Raw genomic sequence first — 13,158 nt, forward strand, 5'->3', positions numbered from 1 at the left:
TTGTTCAAGGGGGCGGCAGGTAGCCTAGTGGTTAGAGTGTAGAGGCGGCAGGGTAGCCTAGTGGTTAGAGTGTAGAGGCGGCAGGTAGCCTAGTGGTTAGAGTGTAGAGGTGGCAGGGTGGCCTAGTGGTTAGAGTGTAGAGGTGGTAGGGTAGCCTAGTGGTTAGAGTGTAGAGGCGGCAGGTAGCCTAGTGGTTAGAGTGTAGAGGAGGCAGGGTAGCCTAGTGGTTAGAGTGTAGAGGAGGTAGGGTAGCCTAGTGGTTAGAGTGTAGAGGAGGTAGGGTAGCCTAGTGGTTAGAGTGTAGAGGCGGCAGGTAGCCTAGTGGTTAGAGTGTAGAGGAGGCAGCGTAGCCTAGTGGTTAGAGTGTAGAGGAGGTAGGGTAGCCTAGTGGTTAGAGTGTAGAGGTGGCAGCGTAGCCTAGTGGTTAGAGTGTAGAGGAGGCAGGTAGCCTAGTGGTTAGAGTGTAGAGGTGGCAGGTAGCCTAGTGGTTAGAGTGTAGAGGAGGCAGCGTAGCCTAGTGGTTAGAGTGTAGAGGAGGTAGGGTAGCCTAGTGGTTAGAGTGTAGAGGTGGCAGCGTAGCCTAGTGGTTAGAGTGTAGAGGAGGCAGGTAGCCTAGTGGTTAGAGTGTAGAGGTGGCAGCGTAGCCTAGTGGTTAGAGTGTAGAGGAGGTAGGGTAGCCTAGTGGTTAGAGTGTAGAGGCGGCAGGTAGCCTAGTGGTTAGAGTGTAGAGGAGGTAGGGTAGCCTAGTGGTTAGAGTGTAGAGGAGGTAGGGTAGCCTAGTGGTTAGAGCGTAGAGGCGGCAGGGTAGCCTAGTGGTTAGAGTGTAGAGGAGGTAGGGTAGCCTAGTGGTTAGAGTGTAGAGGAGGCAGCGTAGCCTAGCGGTTAGAGCGTAGAGGCGGCAGGGTAGCCTAGTGGTTAGAGTGTAGAGGAGGTAGGGTAGCCTAGTGGTTAGAGCGTTGGACTAATAACTGGAAAGGTTGCAGGTTCAAACCCCTGAGCTGACAAGGTACAAATCTGTCATTCTGCCCCTGAACAGGCAGTTAACCCACTGTTCCCCAGTAGGCCGTCATTGAAAATAAGAATTTGTTCTTAACTGACTTGCCTAGTTAAATAAAGGTTAAAAAAAAAAAATTAAAAGAGGGTATATTTATAGCCCTGGTTACACCTCACATTAACATGTGGTTTCTCCTGATCTGATCGAAGTAATCCAATCCAAACCTGTTTCAAAGTTTGCCGCATCTACACTTGGTATTGTGTCTGAATCCCAATAATCTCTCCATCCTCCTGAGCTCTGCATTCATTCACTACTCTACACACATTTTAAACCATCGGAGTGGTGTGGGCATGACGTGGAGCAAGTTTCCATGTCGTTAAACAGACTGGCTAAAGTAAACCAAAACAGATTGGATTGGATCTCCTCTCATCGCCTCCTCGAAACCCATTGGACGAGAAGGTCGGAACAGGGAGGGATCCTAAAATCCATGTAGTTAAACAGACTGGCTAAAGTAAACCGAAACAGATTGGATTGGATCTCCTTGAGTCCTCTCATCGCCTCCTCGAAACACATTGGACGAGAAGGTCGGAACAGGGAGGGATCCTAAAATCCATGTAGGGAAGGAAACAAGTGCACACTTTAGGAGAAAGGGGAGATGATTGGGATACACCCAGTGAGTTTTTCTAGTCAGAGTATAGCAACACTGTCCTACAGTCTCCAAACAGCAAACGAAATACTTTTAAATAAGTCAATTTTTAATTACAATTTGATATAAAGCATTTGGTGGTAAACAGTCGAGACACGAAACATATAGCACTTCCACTACCAAGGGGCAGTTTCCCAGTCCCAGGTCACGCCTCATCATGGACTAAACTGTTTAAATCCAGCCCGGGTCTGGGAAACTGGACCTCGGTGTGGTGAGACAAGGAGAACAGTTCAGTGACATTCTTCAGATTCTTGTTAAAGTAGTGGCAGTACATTTTGAGTGGTAAGAGATTCCTTCGTTCGCTGTCTGCCAGAGAGGTATATTTTTTTGGGCCCGGGGCTGAGAGCTGGTGGGGTTTAGTTTTTGGCCGGTGTGACAGCGGAGGTGGTTTTGACAGTCTTCTTCATGTGGTGGTAGTTGGGGAGGATCTTCATCAGGAAGTCAAGCTGAAGAGTCTGAGGCTGCAGAACACATAAACACACAAAGACATGTTGTTCTTCACTGCTAACAGGGAAACAGTGGATGGACTGGTTCTTTGGTTAAAAACAAGTGCAGAAAGACAAAGCTACATAGACCCGTAGATCACTAATCTGTGTGTGTGTGTGTGTGTGTGTGTGTGTGTGTGTGTGTGTGTGTGTACACACCTGTGGTCGCTCTGTCTGCACACGTCTCTGACACCCTGAGCCGAAGATGACAGTGTTTTCAGGTATGACCTCACAGGTGTTGACCTGGCAACAGGCGCCGATGATACAACCAGAAGTTAGAATCATGTTCCTGCCCAGGTCAGCTGGAGGGGGAGAGGGGAGAACACAGTTTAGATGGAAGGGTTCTCCCCATAGTGATGTAATAACCAATCAGCAGTTTAGATGGAAGGGTTCTCTCCATAGTGATTTAATAACCAATCAACAGTTTAGATGGAAGGGTTATCTCCATAGTGATGTAATAACCAATCAACAGTTTAGATGGAAGGGTTCTCTCCATAGTGATTTAATAACCAATCAACAGTTTAGATGGAAGGGTTCTCTCCATAGTGATTTAATAACCAATCAGCAGTTTAGATGATGGAAGGGTTCTCTCCATAGTGATGTAATAACCAATCAACAGTTTAGATGGAAGGGTTCTCTCCATAGTGATGTAATAACCAATCAACAGTTTAGATGGAAGGGTTCTCTCCATAGTGATGTAATAACCAATCAACAGTTTAGATGGAAGGGTTCTCTCCATAGTGATTTAATAACCAATCAACAGTTTAGATGGAAGGGTTCTCTCCATAGTGATGTAATAACCAATCAACAGTTTAGATGGAAGGGTTCTCTCCATAGTGATTTAATAACCAATCAACAGTTTAGATGATGGAAGGGTTCTCTCCATAGTGATGTAATAACCAATCAGCAGTTTAGATGATGGAAGGGTTCTCTCCATAGTGATTTAATAACCAATCAACAGTTTAGATGGAAGGGTTCTCCCCATAGTGATTTAATAACCAATCAACAGTTTAGATGACGGAAGGGTTATCTCCATAGTGATTTAATAACCAATCAACAGTTTAGATGACGGAAGGGTTATCTCCATAGTGATTTAATAACCAATCAACAGTTTAGATGGAAGGGTTCTCCCCATAGTGATTTAATAACCAATCAGCAGTTTAGATGGAAGGGTTCTCTCCATAGTGATTTAATAACCAATCAGCAGTTTAGATGATGGAAGGGTTCTCTCCATAGTGATTTAATAACCAATCAACAGTTTAGATGGAAGGGTTCTCTCCATAGTGATTTAATAACCAATCAGCAGTTTAGATGGAAGGGTTCTCTCCATAGTGATGTAATAACCAATCAACAGTTTAGATGATGGAAGGGTTCTCTCCATAGTGATTTAATAACCAATCAACAGTTTAGATGGAAGGGTTCTCTCCATAGTGATTTAATAACCAATCAACAGTTTAGATGATGGAAGGGTTCTCTCCATAGTGATTTAATAACCAATCAACAGTTTAGATGGAAGGGTTCTCTCCATAGTGATTTAATAACCAATCAACAGTTTAGATGATGGAAGGGTTCTCTCCATAGTGATTTAATAACCAATCAACAGTTTAGATGGAAGGGTTCTCTCCATAGTGATTTAATAACCAATCAACAGTTTAGATGACGGAAGGGTTCTCTCCATAGTGATTTAATAACCAATCAGCAGTTTAGATGGAAGGGTTCTCTCCATAGTGATGTAATAACCAATCAACAGTTTAGATGGAAGGGTTCTCTCCATAGTGATGTAATAACCAATCAACAGTTTAGATGGAAGGGTTCTCTCCATAGTGATTTAATAACCAATCAGCAGTTTAGATGATGGAAGGGTTCTCTCCATAGTGATTTAATAACCAATCAGCAGTTTAGATGGAAGGGTTCTCTCCATAGTGATTTAATAACCAATCAACAGTTTAGATGACGGAAGGGTTCTCTCCATAGTGATTTAATAACCAATCAACAGTTTAGATGACGGAAGGGTTCTCTCCATAGTGATTTAATAACCAATCAACAGTTTAGATGGAAGGGTTCTCTCCATAGTGATTTAATAACCAATCAGCAGTTTAGATGATGGAAGGGTTCTCTCCATAGTGATTTAATAACCAATCAGCAGTTTAGATGGAAGGGTTCTCTCCATAGTGATTTAATAACCAATCAACAGTTTAGATGGAAGGGTTCTCTCCATAGTGATTTAATAACCAATCAACAGTTTAGATGACGGAAGGGTTCTCTCCATAGTGATTTAATAACCAATCAGCAGTTTAGATGGAAGGGTTCTCTCCATAGTGATGTAATAACCAATCAACAGTTTAGATGGAAGGGTTCTCTCCATAGTGATGTAATAACCAATCAACAGTTTAGATGGAAGGGTTCTCTCCATAGTGATTTAATAACCAATCAGCAGTTTAGATGATGGAAGGGTTCTCTCCATAGTGATTTAATAACCAATCAGCAGTTTAGATGGAAGGGTTCTCCCCATAGTGATTTAATAACCAATCAACAGTTTAGATGGAAGGGTTCTCTCCATAGTGATTTAATAACCAATCAACAGTTAGATGGAAGGGTTCTCCCCATAGTGATGTAATAACCAATCAACAGTTTAGATGGAAGGGTTCTCCCCATAGTGATTTAATAACCAATCAACAGTTTAGATGGAAGGGTTCTCCCCATAGTGATTTAATAACCAATCAACAGTTTAGATGGAAGGGTTCTCTCCATAGTGATGTAATAACCAATCAGCAGTTTAGATGATGGAAGGGTTCTCTCCATAGTGATTTAATAACCAATCAACAGTTTAGATGGAAGGGTTCTCTCCATAGTGATGTAATAACCAATCAACAGTTTAGATGGAAGGGTTCTCTCCATAGTGATGTAATAACCAATCAGCAGTTTAGATGATGGAAGGGTTCTCTCCATAGTGATTTAATAACCAATCAACAGTTTAGATGGAAGGGTTCTCTCCATAGTGATTAATAACCAATCAGCAGTTTAGATGGAAGGGTTCTCCCCATAGTGATTTAATAACCAATCAACAGTTTAGATGGAAGGGTTCTCCCCATAGTGATGTAATAACCAATCAACAGTTTAGATGGAAGGGTTCTCTCCATAGTGATTTAATAACCAATCAACAGTTTAGATGGAAGGGTTCTCTCCATAGTGATTTAATAACCAATCAACAGTTTAGATGGAAGGGTTCTCCCCATAGTGATTTAATAACCAATCAACAGTTTAGATGGAAGGGTTCTCTCCATAGTGATGTAATAACCAATCAACAGTTTAGATGGAAGGGTTCTCTCCATAGTGATGTAATAACCAATCAACAGTTTAGATGGAAGGGTTCTCTCCATAGTGATTTAATAACCAATCAACAGTTTAGATGGAAGGGTTCTCTCCATAGTGATTTAATAACCAATCAGCAGTTTAGATGGAAGGGTTATCTCCATAGTGATTTAATAACCAATCAACAGTTTAGATGGAAGGGTTCTCTCCATAGTGATTTAATAACCAATCAGCAGTTTAGATGGAAGGGTTCTCCCCATAGTGATTTAATAACCAATCAACAGTTTAGATGATGGAAGGGTTCTCTCCATAGTGATTTAATAACCAATCAACAGTTTAGATGGAAGGGTTCTCTCCATAGTGATGTAATAACCAATCAGCAGTTTAGATGATGGAAGGGTTCTCTCCATAGTGATTTAATAACCAATCAGCAGTTTAGATGATGGAAGGGTTCTCTCCATAGTGATTTAATAACCAATCAACAGTTTAGATGGAAGGGTTCTCTCCATAGTGATGTAATAACCAATCAACAGTTTAGATGGAAGGGTTCTCTCCATAGTGATTTAATAACCAATCAACAGTTTAGATGATGGAAGGGTTCTCTCCATAGTGATGTAATAACCAATCAACAGTTTAGATGATGGAAGGGTTCTCTCCATAGTGATGTAATAACCAATCAACAGTTTAGATGGAAGGGTTCTCTCCATAGTGATTTAATAACCAATCAGCAGTTTAGATGATGGAAGGGTTCTCTCCATAGTGATGTAATAACCAATCAACAGTTTAGATGATGGAAGGGTTCTCCCCATAGTGATGTAATAACCAATCAGCAGTTTAGATGATGGAAGGGTTCTCCCCATAGTGATTTAATAACCAATCAACAGTTTAGATGATGGAAGGGTTCTCCCCATAGTGATTTAATAACCAATCAGCAGTTTAGATGATGGAAGGGTTCTCTCCATAGTGATTTAATAACCAATCAACAGTTTAGATGGAAGGGTTCTCCCCATAGTGATTTAATAACCAATCAACAGTTTAGATGGAAGGGTTCTCTCCATAGTGATTTAATAACCAATCAACAGTTTAGATGGAAGGGTTCTCCCCATAGTGATGTAATAACCAATCAGCAGTTTAGATGATGGAAGGGTTCTCTCCATAGTGATTTAATAACCAATCAACAGTTTAGATGGAAGGGTTCTCCCCATAGTGATTTAATAACCAATCAACAGTTTAGATGGAAGGGTTCTCTCCATAGTGATTTAATAACCAATCAACAGTTTAGATGGAAGGGTTCTCTCCATAGTGATTTAATAACCAATCAACAGTTTAGATGGAAGGGTTCTCCCCATAGTGATTTATTAACCAATCAACAGTTTAGATGGAAGGGTTCTCTCCATAGTGATGTAATAACCAATCAGCAGTTTAGATGATGGAAGGGTTCTCCCCATAGTGATGTAATAACCAATCAACAGTTTAGATGGAAGGGTTCTCTCCATAGTGATTTAATAACCAATCAACAGTTTAGATGATGGAAGGGTTCTCTCCATAGTGATTTAATAACCAATCAGCAGTTTAGATGATGGAAGGGTTCTCTCCATAGTGATGTAATAACCAATCAACAGTTTATATGGAAGGGTTCTCTCCATAGTGATTTAATAACCAATCAACAGTTTAGATGGAAGGGTTCTCCCCATAGTGATTTAATAACCAATCAACAGTTTAGATGGAAGGGTTCTCTCCATAGTGATTTAATAACCAATCAACAGTTTAGATGGAAGGGTTCTCCCCATAGTGATGTAATAACCAATCAACAGTTTAGATGATGGAAGGGTTCTCTCCATAGTGATGTAATAACCAATCAACAGTTTATATGGAAGGGTTCTCTCCATAGTGATGTAATAACCAATCAACAGTTTAGATGATGGAAGGGTTCTCTCCATAGTGATTTAATAACCAATCAACAGTTTATATGGAAGGGTTCTCTCCATAGTGATGTAATAACCAATCAGCAGTTTAGATGGAAGGGTTATCTCCATAGTGATTTAATAACCAATCAACAGTTTAGATGGAAGGGTTCTCTCCATAGTGATTTAATAACCAATCAGCAGTTTAGATGGAAGGGTTATCTCCATAGTGATTTAATAACCAATCAACACAGACACACACAGTCATACAGATCATTGGGACGAAGACCGTCATTACTGAATTTGTGGCATTTTAACCTTTCTTACCTTTGGATTCTATGACATTGTTGTCCCCAATTTTCAAAGCTTGAGACACTGCAAGTATCATTGGTTAAGGAGAGTTTCATACTTGACCAACAAAATGACTTTCAGAGCAGCAATATACACATACAGACATGGAATATCAGATAGAGGTCAAACAGACAGAGGTCAAACAATACACACATACAGACATGGAATATCAGATAGAGGTCAAACAGACAGAGGTCAAACAGACAGAGGTCAAACAATAACACATACAGATATGGAATATCAGAGGTCAAACAGATAGAGGTCAAACAGACAGAGGTCAAACAATAACACATACAGATATGGAATATCAGAAAGAGGTCAAACAGACAGAGGTCAAACAATAACACATACAGATATGGAATATCAGAGGTCAAACAGATAGAGGTCAAACAGACAGAGGTCAAACAGACAGAGGTCAAACAATAACACATACAGATATGGAATATCAGAGGTCAAACAGATAGAGGTCAAACAGACAGAGGTCAAACAATAACACATACAGATATGGAATATCAGAAAGAGGTCAAACAGACAGAGGTCAAACAATAACACATACAGATATGGAATATCAGAGGTCAAACAGATAGAGGTCAAACAGACAGAGGTCAAACAATAACACATACAGACATGGAATATCAGATAGAGGTCTAATGTCCAAATAGCTGTACCCTATAAGTCAGTGTATCCTATAAGTCAGTGTACCCTACAGGTCAGTGTACCCTACAGGTCAGTGGCTGTACCCTACAGGTCAGTGTACCCTATAGGTCAGTTTACCCTACAGGTCAGTGTACCCTGTAGGTCAGTGTACCCTACAGGTCAGTGTACCCTATAGGTCAGTGTCTGTACCCTACAGGTCAGTGTCTGTACCCTACAGGTCAGTGTCTGTACCCTACAGGTCAGTGTACCCTATAGGTCAGTTTACCCTACAGGTCAGTGTACCCCGTAGGTCAGTGTACCCTATAGGTCAGTGTACCCTGTAGGTCAGTGTACCCCGTAGGTCAGTGTACCCCGTAGGTCAGTGTAACCTGTAGGTCAGTGTACCCCGTAGGTCAGTGTACCCCATAGATCAGTGTACCCTATAGGTCAGTGTACCCTGTAGGTCAGTGTACCCTACAGGTCAGTGTACCCTACAGGTCAGTGTACCCTACAGGTCAGTGTACCACTTCAATATAAAGGATACTACAGGTCAGTGTACCCTACAGGTCAGTGTACCCTACAGGTCAGTGTACCACTTCAATATAAAGGATACTACAGGTCAGTGTACCCTACAGGTCAGTGTACCCTACAGGTCAGTGTACCACTTCAATATAAAGGATACTACAGGTCAGTGTACCCTACAGGTCAGTGTACCCTACAGGTCAGTGTACCACTTCAATATAAAGGATACTACAGGTCAGTGTACCACTTCAGTATAAAGGATACTACAGGTCAGTGCACCACTTCAGTATAAAGGATACTACAGGTCAGTGCACCACTTCAATATAAAGGATACTACAGGTCAGTGCACCACTTCAATATAAAGGATACTACAGGTCAGTGTACCACTTCAATATAAAGGATACTACAGGTCAGTGTACCACTTCAATATAAAGGATACTACAGGTCAGTGTACCCTACAGGTCAGTGTACCCTACAGGTCAGTGTACCCTACAGGTCAGTGTACCCTGTAGGTCAGTGTACCCTACAGGTCAGTGTACCACTTCAGTATAAAGGATACTATAGGTCAGTGCACCACTTCAATATAAAGGATACTACACCCAACTTCAAACACGTTGTTGATGCCGATGGTCATCGTCTTTGGCTCCACCCCCTCAGAGTCAGGCGCTATGTTCTCTGGATAACTGATCAAAGACAGACAGCCAGCTTCAATCAGACAGACAGCTTCATATCAGACAACAGGCTTCAATCAGACAACCAGCTTCATATCAGACAACCAGCTTCATATCAGACAACCAGCTTCATATCAGACAGCCAGCTTCAATCAGACAACCAGCTTCAATCAGAAAGACAGCTTCATATCAGACAGACAGCTTCATATCAGACAGACAGCTTCATATCAGACAACCAGCTTCATATCAGACAACCAGCTTCATATCAGACAACCAGCTTCATATCAGAAAGACAGCTCCATACCAGACAGCTTCATATCAGACAACCAGCTTCATATCAGACAACCAGCTTCATATCAGACAGCCAGCTTCATATCAGACAGACAGCTTCAATCAGACAGACAGCTTCATATCAGACAACCAGCTTCATATCAGACAACCAGCTTCATATCAGACAGACAGCTTCAATCAGACAACCAGCTTCAATCACTACAATGTAGACCATAACATGACAAAGGAAAAGGAGACCATAACATGACTGAGGAAAAGGAGACCATAACATGACAGAGGAAAAGGAGACCATAACATGACAAAGGAAAAGGAGACCATAACATGGCAGAGGAAAAAGAGGTAGACAAGTGTGTAACAGTATAACTTTAGACCGTCCCCTCGCCCATACCCGGGCGCCAACCAGGGACCCTCTGCACACATCAACAACAGTCACCCTCGAAGCATCGTTACCCATCGCTCCACAAAAGCCGCGGCCCTTGCAGAGCAAAGGGGGAACTACTACTTCAAGGTCTCAGAGCAAGTGACGTCACTGATTGAAACGCTATTTAGCGCGCACCGCTAACTAAGCTAGCCGTTTCACATCAGTTACAAGTGCAAACGAGAGGTGGGGGGAAAGACAGAATAAAAGCATGGAAAGAATAAAGTGTAGGGAGAATGGTCAAACAATAACACATACAGATATGGAATATCAGAGGTCAAACAGATAGAGGTCAAACAGACAGAGGTCAAACAATAACACATACAGACATGGAATATCAGATAGAGGTCTAATGTCCAAATAGCTGTACCCTATAAGTCAGTGTATCCTATAAGTCAGTGTACCCTACAGGTCAGTGTACCCTACAGGTCAGTGGCTGTACCCTACAGGTCAGTGTACCCTATAGGTCAGTTTACCCTACAGGTCAGTGTACCCTGTAGGTCAGTGTACCCTACAGGTCAGTGTACCCTATAGGTCAGTGTCTGTACCCTACAGGTCAGTGTCTGTACCCTACAGGTCAGTGTCTGTACCCTACAGGTCAGTGTACCCTATAGGTCAGTTTACCCTACAGGTCAGTGTACCCCGTAGGTCAGTGTACCCTATAGGTCAGTGTACCCTGTAGGTCAGTGTACCCCGTAGGTCAGTGTACCCCGTAGGTCAGTGTAACCTGTAGGTCAGTGTACCCCGTAGGTCAGTGTACCCCATAGATCAGTGTACCCTATAGGTCAGTGTACCCTGTAGGTCAGTGTACCCTACAGGTCAGTGTACCCTACAGGTCAGTGTACCCTACAGGTCAGTGTACCACTTCAATATAAAGGATACTACAGGTCAGTGTACCCTACAGGTCAGTGTACCCTACAGGTCAGTGTACCACTTCAATATAAAGGATACTACAGGTCAGTGTACCCTACAGGTCAGTGTACCCTACAGGTCAGTGTACCACTTCAATATAAAGGATACTACAGGTCAGTGTACCCTACAGGTCAGTGTACCCTACAGGTCAGTGTACCACTTCAATATAAAGGATACTACAGGTCAGTGTACCACTTCAATATAAAGGATACTACAGGTCAGTGTACCACTTCAGTATAAAGGATACTACAGGTCAGTGCACCACTTCAATATAAAGGATACTACAGGTCAGTGTACCACTTCAATATAAAGGATACTACAGGTCAGTGTACCACTTCAATATAAAGGATACTACAGGTCAGTGTACCACTTCAATATAAAGGATACTACAGGTCAGTGTACCCTACAGGTCAGTGTACCCTACAGGTCAGTGTACCCTACAGGTCAGTGTACCCTACAGGTCAGTGTACCCTGTAGGTCAGTGTACCCTACAGGTCAGTGTACCACTTCAGTATAAAGGATACTATAGGTCAGTGCACCACTTCAATATAAAGGATACTACACCCAACTTCAAACACGTTGTTGATGCCGATGGTCATCGTCTTTGGCTCCACCCCCTCAGAGTCAGGCGCTATGTTCTCTGGATAACTGATCAAAGACAGACAGCCAGCTTCAATCAGACAGACAGCTTCATATCAGACAACAGGCTTCAATCAGACAACCAGCTTCATATCAGACAACCAGCTTCATATCAGACAACCAGCTTCATATCAGACAGCCAGCTTCAATCAGACAACCAGCTTCAATCAGAAAGACAGCTTCATATCAGACAGACAGCTTCATATCAGACAGACAGCTTCATATCAGACAACCAGCTTCATATCAGACAACCAGCTTCATATCAGACAACCAGCTTCATATCAGAAAGACAGCTCCATACCAGACAGCTTCATATCAGACAACCAGCTTCATATCAGACAACCAGCTTCATATCAGACAGCCAGCTTCATATCAGACAGACAGCTTCAATCAGACAGACAGCTTCATATCAGACAACCAGCTTCATATCAGACAACCAGCTTCATATCAGACAGACAGCTTCAATCAGACAACCAGCTTCAATCACTACAATGTAGACCATAACATGACAAAGGAAAAGGAGACCATAACATGACTGAGGAAAAGGAGACCATAACATGACAGAGGAAAAGGAGACCATAACATGACAAAGGAAAAGGAGACCATAACATGGCAGAGGAAAAAGAGGTAGACAAGTGTGTAACAGTATAACTTTAGACCGTCCCCTCGCCCATACCCGGGCGCCAACCAGGGACCCTCTGCACACATCAACAACAGTCACCCTCGAAGCATCGTTACCCATCGCTCCACAAAAGCCGCGGCCCTTGCAGAGCAAAGGGGGAACTACTACTTCAAGGTCTCAGAGCAAGTGACGTCACTGATTGAAACGCTATTTAGCGCGCACCGCTAACTAAGCTAGCCGTTTCACATCAGTTACAAGTGCAAACGAGAGGTGGGGGGAAAGACAGAATAAAAGCATGGAAAGAATAAAGTGTAGGGAGAATGGATGGATGTAACGGGGGAGGTGGAGAAAGAGAGGCGGAAATAGAACACAGGAGAGACCTCACCACTGTACCCTTCCACTTCTAGAAGTCACTATTGTTACGTTCACCTGTTAATTATAAGAGCTTGTTCCTCGATGAGGTTGCCTTCTCCGATGACTATGGGTCCTGCCTCGGCAATGATGCGGGCTTTGGGATGGACCACCGTTCTGGCACCTGGAAAGACCATACATGAACAGTCAAATGTGTAACGCTAGCCTACCACATCAACCATTTTTAGCTGGCTCCAAAGTGGATATGTACTCAGTAACCTGAACCGTGTAATAATGTCAAGCTATATAGAGACTAGAGCTACTACAGACAAACGAATGTTGTT

At 42.5% G+C, this 13,158-nt stretch overlaps 1 pseudogene across 1 annotated transcript in view; it reads right to left on the reverse strand.

Annotated features, from left to right (window-relative positions):
• Nucleotides 1-1,728: 1,728 nt before the first annotated feature.
• Nucleotides 1,729-13,158, reverse strand: part of LOC116358999 (dynactin subunit 6-like) — an 11,932-nt pseudogene continuing 502 nt past the window's right edge. The window contains exons 3-7 of the transcript XR_004206579.1: nt 12,893-12,998; nt 11,762-11,850; nt 7,729-7,776; nt 2,345-2,487; nt 1,729-2,161 (exon numbers count right to left, since the gene is read on the reverse strand). The product of XR_004206579.1 is annotated as a dynactin subunit 6-like (transcript). The remainder of the gene's footprint in view (nt 2,162-2,344; nt 2,488-7,728; nt 7,777-11,761; nt 11,851-12,892; nt 12,999-13,158) is intronic.

Source organism: Oncorhynchus kisutch, unplaced genomic scaffold (genome assembly GCF_002021735.2).
Source record: "Oncorhynchus kisutch isolate 150728-3 unplaced genomic scaffold, Okis_V2 Okis01b-Okis20b_hom, whole genome shotgun sequence".
Lineage (NCBI taxonomy): Eukaryota > Metazoa > Chordata > Actinopteri > Salmoniformes > Salmonidae > Oncorhynchus > Oncorhynchus kisutch.